Below are 12,697 nucleotides of genomic sequence, written 5' to 3' on the forward strand. Positions count from 1 at the left end.
TATTGAGCGATGCGGCGGCGACGTTGCGAGCACCGAAAAGACAGATGAATGTCATTAGGTATATGTGGAAAAGCAAACATACTCCTCCTTCTTCTCATCATCATCGTTGCATGCATGTGATTCTCATTGCGTGGACAGACACAATAGACCGGTTTAGGAAAATTACCCCCTTTTTTTTGAGTGATTTCAGAAGGAGGGATGTGTATCTTTTTATGGTGGAGTGTGTGTAGTATTAATGATGATATATCTGCAGTGGTCCGGAGGTGGCATGGAGATGAATGGTGTAAAGGGGGTCTTGTGTGTGTGTGTGTGGGTGGGGGGGGGGGGGGTTTCTGTCCACTCCCTTTCTGTCCGAGCCCTCCCTTCCACATCATCAAAAGTAACCCTGACAACGCAGCTGCGCGCAATTACACAATTAATGCCTGAGCCTCCGGCGCGTCCGTTTGGGGTGTTTTATTTGAGTCTGAACTGCGCCGGATGGCACGCGCGGCAACAGTGGCTTTCGCGGTGGAAGGTGTAAATGGATATGGCGCTCGCAGCGGCAAGAGTTGGCAGCGGCCGAGCAGCGGGCCCGATCAGGGGTTGGTTTTTTGATTCAAATTTGGTTGCAATTATCCCGAAGATAAATACACGGTGCTCCGAGTCAGACTGTATTCACGGCTCGGGGAAAGCTCATCTGGTCAAGATTACGCACAGTCCTTCCCCCCCATTCATCCCCCAACTCCCTCTCCTCATCCAACCTCACATGGAGAGGGAGGGCAAGGGAGATATGAAGTCGAGTTCACAGGTGTGTGTGTATGTGTGAAGCTTCGATCGCTGGCCCACAAGTTTACGGCGGGATCTCAGCTCCCCTACCCCCCAAGCTTATTACCCCTTTGAGGATAAAATGAAGAAGTACGTTTTGCACCCGTCTCGGGGCGTGCACTTGAGCGTGCATCACGGGGGCGAAGTGAGAGAGAGAAGGGAAGCCTATAGGGAGAGAGGGGTCATGGGAGCACATATGGTAAAGGTATCGGGGGTGGGGGGGGTGGGGGTGTGAGGCGGGGGGGGTCTGATCGCGTTCCTTCACTGGTTCGGGAAGGCCAGCGTCACTGAGCGGGGCTGTGTTTGACCTCATTAATCACTTCCTTCTCCTCCATGAGGTCACCGCGGCTTTCGAGTGAGAGAGGACGCCATCGTCACTACTAGTGCGGCGCTACCGCTAGACGAGTGAAGGGGGTTCAGAGATCTCCCTGCCTCCTCCCGTCTCCTTCTCCGTCTCTCCCTCTCCCTCTCCCTCTCTCTCTCTGTCTCTCTTTTGGGCTCTTCAAGCGGGCCACGTGGAGGCTGAGGTAATTGTTGAGAGGTCACTGAGAAATTAAGAGGACAAGTTTACAGGGGTGGGGGGGATTGGTGCTTCAAAAGCGACCGAGGACATGGATTTGTAGTGCAGCCGCCTGCGTTTTATTAAATCACAAAGGAACATAAAGGAACGTCATGCAATTTAAATCTCCATCTTTTCTTCGTTCTCTTTTCCCGGAGATGTGTACCTCATGCTCGCGGCTCCGCTGCATGCGTTGCATCGCGCGGATTGCTGTTATTTCTTCTCTCCCTCCCTCCCCTCTAGCTAGGTCTACGTGTAAGTAACTGGTAGCATGTGCGGCTATGGATAATTACCTCTGGTGACACCATAAGTAAAATATAACAAGCAGAGCGGGGTCTGCTGGTGAGATCACCGCATGGATGAAGTGGTCTCGTGGGATGCGGAGACTTCAAGAAGCTCCTGACCCCCGAGCCTACACTCACTGATGACTAGCATGTGTGACTCGCGCGCACAGGTCAGGACAGCTGCTAGAGACACTATGTGGAGTCAGGGAGGAGGAAAAAATAGGGCCGCTATAGCGAGCTGGAGACGTATGACAGCAGCCTGGCTTTGCCATTCTCCCTCGCAACCGCTCCCTTGATATCTGAATCAAAGCGTAGGGGACAAAATTCGAGTCACATGCACACACACACACACACACACACAACGTCCAAAGCCAGATAACGGCTGGTGGTTAGATTACGGACTCGTATGGATACGGACTCGAACGGCCATATCGCCCTTGTGTACAAAATAATTAATATTGACGAAGAAGTACTGAGGAGAAAATGGAACACACACACACCACCCACAACACTGTCCAAATGTTCTACTACTGTTACAATATATACCCAAGTACAGTGCAGTGCACTCTACCCAGCTAACATGTCCATATGGGCCCCACTTGGGTATTGACATGGGCTTATGGGCTATGGGCTCCAAGTGGGCCGTGCACCCACTTTTCAAAAAGCACCCACCTGTGTTACCCCATATGGGCTTACGTGGGTTTCTAACTGGGTCTTAGGTGGTATCCAAATGGGCCATTTTATGTCAGAACGATGTGTGCGCCACCTGTGTTTGCCTATATGGGTTTTAACTGGGATCTGATTGGGCCTTAAGTGGGTACCAGCTGGGCAAATTATATGTGACCCATGTAGGCCACACTTGTGTCCGCCCATTAAGGGCTCCAAGTGGGCCGTGCACCCACTTTTCAAAAAGCACCCACCTGTGTTACCCCATATGGGCTTACGTGTGTTTCTAACTGGGTCTTAGGTGGTATCCAAATGGGCCATTTTATGTCAGAACCATGTGTGCGCCACCTGTGTTTGCCTATATGGGTTTTAACTGGGATCTGATTGGGCCTTAAGTGGGTACCAGCTGGGCAAATTATATGTGACCCATGTAGGCCACACTTGTGTCCGCCCATTAAGGGCTCCAAGTGGGCCGTGCACCCACTTTTCAAAAAGCACCCACCTGTGTTACCCCATATGGGCTTACGTGGGTTTCTAACTGGGTCTTAGGTGGTATCCAAATGGGCCATTTTATGTCAGAACCATGTGTGCGCCACCTGTGTTTGCCTATATGGGTTTTAACTGGGATCTGATTGGGCCTTAAGTGGGTACCAGCTGGGCAAATTATATGTGACCCATGTAGGCCACACTTGTGTCCGCCCATTAAGGGCTCCAAGTGGGCCGTGCACCCACTTTTCAAAAAGCGCCCACCTGTGTTACCCCATATGGGCTTACGTGGGTTTCTAACTGGGTCTTAGGTGGTATCCAAATGGGCCATTTTGTGTCAGAACCATGTGTGCGCCACCTGTGTTTGCCTATATGGGTTTGAACTGGGATCTGATTGGGCCTTAAGTGGGTACCAGCTGGGCAAATTATATGTGACCCATGTAGGCCACACTTGTGTCCGCCCATTAAGGGCTCCAAGTGGGCCGTGCACCCACTTTTCACAAAGGGCCCACCTGTGTTATCCCATATGGGCTTACGTGTGTTTCTGGCTGGGTCTTAGGAGGGGTCCAAATGGGCCATTTTATGTCAGAACCATGTGTGTGCCACCTGTGTTTGCCTATATGGGTTTGAACCGGCATCTGGATGGGCCTTAAGTAGGTTCCAGCTGGGCAAATTATATGTGACCCATGTAGGCCACACTTGTGTTCGCCCATTAAGGGCTCCAAGTGGGTTTTCGCCCAGTATCCACTCAGGGCCCAGCTGTGTTATCCCATATGGGATTACGTGGGTTTCTGACTGGGTTTTAGGTGGGGTCAAAATTGGCAATTGTATGTCAAACCCATGTAGGCCTCACCTGTGTTTGCCTATATAGGCTTGAAGTGGGATCTGAATGGGCCTTAAATGGAGTCCAACTGGGCACTTTGAGACCGATGTAGATCCCACTTCTAGCAGCACAAGTGGGTAACACCCGGGAACTTTGCCAAAATGGGTTTCAAGTTGGCCCTGAAGGGATTTAAATGGGAGAATGTAGCAGTATATTTACATGAACCCTGTTTAACAACTGCAAACACATTAACATAAGATGTAAAAAGTACCTAAGGTTAGCCAATTTAAGTTTTACCAGAGTGAAAAAACTATATCAGACAATATATCTTTTGACAAAGTTTATTGAAAAAAATGGTCACATGGAATCTATTGGTTGCAATATAAAAACCAAGCTTTGTTCTTTCAGACCAATTTTCTGTTAATGTTTTATATTGGCCTCAATAACATAACTGTCATAAATGAAACGTAGGAAAAACAAATGATTCACAAATTGTGTAAATAACACTTGTGTGAAGTGATGGGCGATCATATCATACATCACATTCCGTGCTCAGCCAATCAAATTATCGTTATGGGGTACACACATTGCTCAGCCAATCAAATAATCGTTATGGGGAACACACAAACACACAAAGATGGGCATAGGAGGGGCTAGCACCCCTCAAAAATAAACAAATAAAACACTATTGCAAGCTTATTGGGCAATGTTGAGCAATTTCAAGAACTTGAACCATCAAGTGAAGATAGTGTTAATTTAAAGGATATTTAACTTTCAAACATGTTTGGGGTCATTCTAACATTGGGGTGTTTTTTGTCACTGTACCCATACTTTAAGGAGTAAGGAGCAGCCATTCTCTCTGGGAGCTGGCGCTCGGGCAGCAATTAGGGGTTACGAATTTTGCTCAGGGACACACTTTGACACATTGCTGGCCTAGCATCATGCCAGGGACAACCAGGGGCTCTGGGTCCCCAGGCAGGTTCATTAACTTGTGAGCACCCAGTTTTTAAGTTGCTTGATTCAGTATTTAAATATTTGATATTCATATTATCAGACACTCCTCCTTCCTAAGTAAACCTATGGTAACTTTAAACTCAATTTTAATCATGTTAGATTCATTGAAAACAACACTTAGCCTACTGCAAGACATAGATACATTGACAGACAATATGGAGGAAGCACTTATAGAAACCCCAACTGAAGTACTAGGGCAGGACAGGAAGAAAAACAAACCATGGGCCACTGATAACATCATAGATCTACCGGGAGGCAGTAAAGTGGATCACAGCAACATAGAGCCACAATAATAGCAGACAAGCATGACTCTCTACTAACCGAGAAAGCAGCAATATCCAAGTGATGGACAGAGTATTGTTAGGAACTATACAAATGTGCAATAAGACCAGATCCCAACATACTAGTGCCATGAAGTCCAGTAGTGCATGTGGTAGGATGCCCCAATACTTCACGCTGAAGTAGAGGAGGTAGTAAAGAGCCTGCTATCGATAATGTCCCAGCAGAGCTTTGGGAGCATGGAGGGCAATCAATACATGATAATAGCATTGACACGCATCTACCAAAAGATACCAAGCAATGTACCCAATAAAATACCCCAAGAAAGGGAATGCAGGGCAGTGACAAAACTACAGAAACAACTGTTTTTTCTGTCTGGCTAGCAAAGTAATGCTGCAGATCATCTTGATTCAGACCAAAAAGGAGATATTCAAAGTCAGAATACTGATTGAGAAGCACCTTTAGCACCAGCACGACCTGTACCACAACAGGTAATTCAAGCACTATACCCAAGCAGTGCAGTTCTTATAAACAACATCATGGAGGAAGCACTCATAGAATATCACACCACCATATCCATCAGAGGAAGACCCTACCATCTCCAATGACATCAAACTTATGAGAAAACACAAGGCAGAGCATATGGCATGGAGATGAAGAGAAAAGTAATATCCTGGTCACCAGCTACAGCCATACATATATCACCAAGGAACAGGCCACTTGCCTGTAGGAAGTAAAGGACTTATATACCTTGGGTCCTTTGTGAGTGAAGATGGCAGCTCCACAAAAGATAAAAGCAAGAATTGGGATAGCAACATCAGCCATGACTAGACTATACAGTATTTGGAAACATAACAAATAATAAATCAGCTTCTCAGTGACGGTCAGACTTTACAAGTCACTTGTACTCTCCACCCTATTCCATTGGCTCTGAAAGCTGGACACTTACAGCGGACACCGAGCACAGGATACAGTCGTTTGAAAGCAAGTGTGACAGAAGAATGCTACATATATCGTATAAGAAGACCGGACAAATGATTATGTTAAGACAGTTTAGCTACCACCCATGCTGGAGAACAGGAGCCTCTACTCTCATGGTCATGTCACAAGACATACCTCCCTGTCAAAGACCAAAGTACAGGGGACAGTGGAGGGAAAGTGGAGAAGAGGTAGACAGGCCTGAGTGGACAACATCAAGGAGTGGACTGGCTGCAGCTTTCAAACCCTGATATGGACAACAGAAGATCGAAAGCACTGGAGATACCAGAGTGCCCAAGCATCCACCATGACACCTGTACAACCCCCTAGGCCATGGGGTGAGTGAGTGTGTGAAATACTGAATCAAGCAACTTAAACTGTATGGGGTGTTCACAGAAGCCTGTGTAGACGTTAAAATGACCCCAACACAAAAAAGCCAACTTATCAGGAGGTAGTTGTTTACGCGTGTGTGTGTGTGTGTGTGTGTGTGTACGCGTGCGTGTGTGATACCAAGACTGTGTCAGATGGTGTTTTTTTCTAGTGGGGCTGTGCCCCATTGTCCTGTGTGTACTCAAGTGCTCTCTGAGCTCTTGCAGCCCTATTCCCACCTCAAGCACGAGCTCCTGTGAACCACTTTGACCACTTCTCTCCCTCCTTCTGGTGAATGTCCTGTGTGACTGCCACTGTGTTCTTCTTTAGTGTCCCTAAAAATAAACAACAAGAAGCTGACTTAGTAATGCTAGCTTGATTCTTACATTATGAAACATTATGAGACGTGTATATTTTAAATAATATAACTGAGGTAAAGGCCTATTCATAGTCTGGATTTTCGGTGGTGAGGTGACCACCGCTCCGGTGGTGAGCTGACCACCGAAGCTGTAATAACGTGGAGCGGTGGTGAGTAAAAACAGAGAGAAGGGCTGGGGAGAGCGGTGGTTTGCTCTTCACCGCGGCTCCGTGACGTCATGTTGTAGTTGCGGTGGTCACCTCACCACCAATAAAGACTATGAATAACGCTTAAGAATGTATCATGAAAGTTGTACTACAATCTAATCACACGGCCAAATGCTACAATAAATTACATGATTAATTATACATCAAGAATAGCTATGGTCTGTAAAGATATTTTTGCTGCATATTGAGGATTATTTTCTGAACAAATTAAAAACAAACCAAAAAACAGTAATTCTAAATGTCTTGAGCTATGGTGGCAAATTTGTGAAATACAAACGGTGGCCTCTGTTCAGAATTGTTGTGATCCCTTTTCAGCAGTTACAGCTGTAATACTGTGGCATGCTTCTACTTCTGTACATCAAACATCAAATGTTTTGCCAAACACCATTTCAAGTTAGAATGACAAGAGGAAAGTTCAAGATAAATGTACAGTGGAGCAACCATTCTGTGCATGCAATCAAATTAAGGGCAAGATCCTATCAACTATGTGATTGTGATTAGAAACTAAAAGTACATTTTGAAGTGAATACGATATTTCAACTTACAACTGGTTCCAGTAGGGCGGCTCCGTCTCTGTGTCCCACTTGAGGTGCTCACATTCAGGGTTCCAACAGCTGATCAGGGTTTCAGGTGGGCAGCAATTCCACTGTGACTCAGGGTTCCTACACATAATTTTACATTTCAAGATGTTAAATTCTCTGTATGTTTAAAGAAATGAAATAAATCTAATTCCATAGTTTACATACTTGCATGAGAACCTCCAGGGGACACACTGGGGCTGCTGGTTATACTCAGTGTCCACTTTCTTGCGGCTAACTCTCTGGGACACACTAGTCAGTCCAACGCTGTTCATTCCACAGGGAGGTGTAGGTCACATGTCTTTGCGATGGCCTACAGTACATTCAATAAAAAAACGTACATTTTAGCAAACATAAAAAACTAACTTTAAGCAGTAGCATGGTGTGGGCCACAATGTCAAACAGCTCAGGAGAAATACAGATCACATGACATGCATGCAGGAGGAGTGAGCGCGCAGGAGTGTGCGGAATTGGAATGTGGCAGCCTGTCAGTCCAACCTACTTGATTCATGCAGACTCACTTCCTTTCTCAGATCGAGGTGGGACTTATGTGTCTAATAATAGAAGGGAAATTCCAGGTTGTGTGCCAATGTACTTGGCAAACACTTCAACACAGTGGTTTTGAAAGTGGGGTCTGGGGATCCCCAGGGGTCCTTGAGGGGATTCCAGGGGTCTCCAGATAAATTATGGATAATTGCGAACCAAATGGACCCTAATGTTGCTGCAACTCTGAGAACCAAATCCATTTTGTTTGACCACCATAACTGTACACTCTGTCATGGTGGTCCGTATTCTAATGCAGGGGTTCTCAAAGTGGGGTGCGAGGACCCCCACGGCCCTATATTGCCACAAAATATTATTAGAACCATTGCCCTAAAACAGCCATTTTACCTCCTCTGTCGTTTCAACATCAGTCTGTACATCAGATGGAGTCTCTGCTTCTGACATCGCATGTGTCTTCAAAAGAAAAGAGCACAAAAACAGGGGAAAGAGACATTAAAGTTAAAGCAATATTATGCCGAACCTTTGAATGGCATAGGGCTATCATACGCCTATCATATAGCCTCTCATTGCCTACTTACTCACACATGTGTTGTATTACACCTTGTAAAAGCTTAAAAGCTACTGGTGGGAAACTTGTTTTCAATGTGGAATAAAAACAGTTCTGGAGCCTTGTCAAAAGTAACAAGTTGGGTGCATGATGGCAATATTAAAAACCTATGTGAAATGCTAACAGTGGCCTATTTACAGATTTGTCACACACCCTATTCCACCAGTTATATAGCAGCTGTATCCTGTGGCATGCTTTTACTAGTGTACATCAAATGTTTTGCAAAATTACATCATTAACTCATTCTAGGCGGGAACCCCTTTTTGTAACCCTACCCTTCTGGTCAGGAACCCCTTTTGGGTTTCTGTACACTATGTACAGTATTCAAAAATTACAAACAAATGATGCCGCTATATAAATATTTTTTTCAGAAAACTTAGGTCATGATTTAGAAGGATTTTTTTTAGAATCGGCCTAAGTCCAAAATGGGTTAACCCATTAAGACCTGGAATGCATCTGTCACTTTAGCGTTTAACCACATTAACAATTATTTTATACTTTAGCTAATGAGAGGAAAGCTGAGTGACAACGTTTCGGTCTAAATTACTTTCATCAAGTATCTCAGGTCATTTAGACCGACACGTTGTCACTCAGCTCAAATAAACTGTGGCTCTATAAATGATTTGCTATTTTTGGAACTAAATGCAAATCTTTGAATATATATTCTTTCACAGCAAACGATTTTAACTCAAATATTTGCTTCTGGTCGGTCCCTGAAACAAAATATTTTCAGCTGGGGGTCCACAGGGACATGAAAACATTCAAGCACCACTGATAGGGTTTTCAAAAAACTGGCAGGATTTAAGACATTTTGTAGTGTGGTCTCATGTAGAAATTTACATTTTAAACACTCAATTTTACCTTATGCACCATGAAAAAGAACTTCTTGTTATGTCCAGACATGGACACAGAACACAGCTAGTAATTTGTGGACTGGATCACTGGATCACTGGACATCTTCATTTCCAATTTACTTAAACAAATAGACGAAGAGAAGAATTACCCAAAAGAAACACAGACAGGCACATAAAAGCCCCCCCCCCCAGCCTACCGTACTTCTAAAATCAAGACCTCCTTGTGACTGGTGTGGTGTCAACAAAAACAAATCAGGTGCACATACACAGACACATGCACAGGCACACCTTACAAACCTAAAACTTAAACAAGTGGTTCTCAACAAACTTGTTCATGTCAAGGACCCCCAAATTGACACTTATTAGCCGCAGACCAACATTTGAAAAGATATGCCAGGGACCCCCATAAGAGAAGATTTTCTCTTTTTTTCAAACATTTTCTATTTCAAGGACCCACAGTTTGACATGCATTAGGCTACGGACCCCCATGGCAATTCTATCTCTGGGACCACAATTTATATTGTAAAATCACACCCGTGTGAAGTGAGTGGTGCAACTCTGTGTGGGGGTCCCCGGAAGGTCCAGACCCACAGGAACGGGGCCAGGGGGTCAGCCGCCCCGCGTCCGGAATGGTTGAAAAATGACAGACTTACGGTGTGGGGGTCCCTCTACTGTACTGTCACTGTACTGTACTGTATCACCCCAAATCATCATATATACAGTTAATATGTGTATGTGTTGTGCTGCGCAACAGTTGTGAAAACCAACCAAAAGCTACTTTCTTGCTCGGACAGACCCAGCCAGCCAGCCAGCCAGGGACAGACCCAGGGACACACATAGCTGTCTATATACTCAAAAATAGTCAAATCAATGTTAATTTAACGCTGATAGTGTACAAATTTGTACACTCAGAGTTACAGACATGTAAGGGTCCATTTGTACAATCAGTTACAGACCAATAAGGGTCCATTTGGTTCCTGTACTATCAATCATTTAGCTGGGGACCCCCTGGAACTCACTCAATACAGTCAAGGACCCCCCACTTCCCCACTTTTAGAACCACTGACAGACCTGTAAATATATGCTCTCTCTCTCTCTCTCTCTCTGATCTCCAACTCAGCAGAGCAGGCAACAAGTCACGTAGCCAAGAGAGCTATCTCCCAATTTACAATATTGTTACTGCTGCTAGTATTAACTACTGGTTGTTTAGGATAATTTATAACCAACAAGCAGATATGAAAGAAATCGTCATGTTGTTCCATGTTAAAAGATGAGTCAATAATATAAAAGATAAATGTAGTAAAAACAAGGTGAATCAGTTAATCTTGTGCTGTGTTTCAGGGTTGAGCTGCTTAACGACCACACTGTTTTCAAACGTTTTACTACCGGTATTATTATTATTAAGGGTCCATTTGGTGGTTCCTGACTCCTGTACTATCAATCATTTAGCTGGGGACCCCCTGGAGCTCTCAAAATACAGTCAAGGACCCCACTTTGAGAACCACTGACTTAAACAGACCTGTAATGCTCTAGCCTCTTGCTAGAATCTCGCTCTCTCGTCGCGGGACCTTCGACACACTTTTACCCAAGTATAGCCACTTCCAACAGCGTTTGTGTCTGTACCATGCAGCACCAAAAGCAATAATTTGAAACCCACAAAACGTCAGATGTTCATTGTTGTTGCCTTCCTTGTTATTTGTAATAATAAAGCCCGCAGCTGACTTATTTTAGTTATTGAAGCAAAATGCACAGCAGATAACAGAAGTTAAATGTAGATTTACTGGTCGCAAAAATAAGAAGCATGCTCTTACCTGGCCTGTAGCTGTATTGTCATGCAGGCGCTAGTCCGAGGTGCGGACGCATGTCGAACCAATGCTCCGTCGGACCATAGTATGCCTCCCCCTAATCTTGTGACTTTGTGTGCCAAACGGCTCCATGTTGTTGCAGATTCCATCACACAAATAGATCGGGAATTTCTTATTTCCTTGTTCAACTGCCTTTGATGACTTTATGTCTGTTAATTTAATGTGAATCTCTTTCTGTAGCGGATGGAACGGTTACACAGGTTAGTTTTCAAACAGCTCTCTCCGCGCCTGTCTGACTATTTGAAATTCACCACGTCATTTCCTGAATCAGTGAAGCACGTGACCCAGGACAACCAATCGCATTCGCGTTTCAAACGGAAATGCAATGCATTCTGGGACGATCTGTAGTTTATTTGAGTGCTATTCATTTAATTAATGCTGGAACATTATAAAAAAAAGTAATTATTATACATTGAGATAGCCATAGAGGTGTAGCCTGCAGCTAGAGTCTTCAACGTTTGTCAGGCCAATAACCCCTTCAGAGAGATGAAGCAGGGACCTCTATAACATACATAAAATTGTGTTGCAGAATAAAATAAACATTTCCATAGATTTCATAGCTTCATATACACTTGTATAAATACATGTTTTCATGTTAATGTGTATTTTCAGATATTTAACGACTAAATTCCCTCAATTCTTAACCTTTGCCAAAGAGCTGATCTACAAGCTTACATTTTGTAAGCTTATGCTTAAGCTTATTATGATGAATTCCTGTTCTGTCCTTTGTCTATATAGAAGTGTCTATTTGTACGTCTCTAAATGTTTTTGATGAATTGAACATGGTGGACCCTATTGGAAACAAGTGTAATGCCTAATTGGGTTGTCCACTCACAGTTAACAGCCTTTGTATTGAGTTTGTGCTTGAAATGTACTGTAATTCTGCAAACTGTTAATAAATGTTTCAATCAATCAATCAATCAATGCCTGACAGGCCTGTTTACAGTATGACAGACAGTTGTAAAGACAACAAAACGTGTCCTTAATTGGCTCATATTCTTTTCTAGGGTAATATAGTTTGGGTGCCAATGCAGGGGTCATGTGTCAAGACTTTGTTTTTACATGACATTGTTCTGTGTTTGTGCGTGCATGCATGCATGCGTGCGTGCGGGTGGGTGATTGGTCTTCGATAGGGAGACCACTTGAACGCTATCACTATTATAGGGGAAACGTCCAATCCAACTCGCCCCAAAATATCAGATCTACAAGCTCACAATGAAATCAATTTAACATATTTTGTTAAATTGTATACAATGTGTAGTGGGGGTCCTTCGTCTCCATCTCTCAGCTAAGGGGTCCTTGGCCTGAAAAATGGTGAAGACTCGATTATAGCCTGGTGTTTGAAGGAACTTGGATCAGTCAGATGCACAGAGACAGACAGGTGTGCCTCCCTGTCTGCATCCTCCCGTTGAGGACGCGGCAGTGGTTATGGCTCAGGGGTA

The 12,697-nt window shown here is 44.3% G+C and overlaps 1 protein-coding gene and 1 long non-coding RNA gene across 5 annotated transcripts in view; one reads left to right on the plus strand and one right to left on the minus strand.

Annotated features, from left to right (window-relative positions):
* The window catches only part of LOC306924151 (nuclear factor of activated T-cells, cytoplasmic 1-like), a 178,506-nt gene that overhangs the window by 100,127 nt on the left and 65,682 nt on the right, over positions 1 to 12,697 (plus strand). The gene's annotated exons all lie outside the window — the stretch shown is intronic.
* LOC306924152 lies at positions 6,385 to 7,668 on the minus strand. The gene is made up of 3 exons (XR_013790133.1): positions 7,594 to 7,668; positions 7,393 to 7,509; positions 6,385 to 6,597 (listed from the first exon to the last, which is right to left on the minus strand). It is a non-coding gene; the product is annotated as an uncharacterized lncRNA (long non-coding RNA).

This window comes from Electrona antarctica (assembly GCF_951216825.1).
Source record: "Electrona antarctica genome assembly, chromosome: 6".
In the NCBI taxonomy this organism is placed as follows: domain Eukaryota; kingdom Metazoa; phylum Chordata; class Actinopteri; order Myctophiformes; family Myctophidae; genus Electrona; species Electrona antarctica.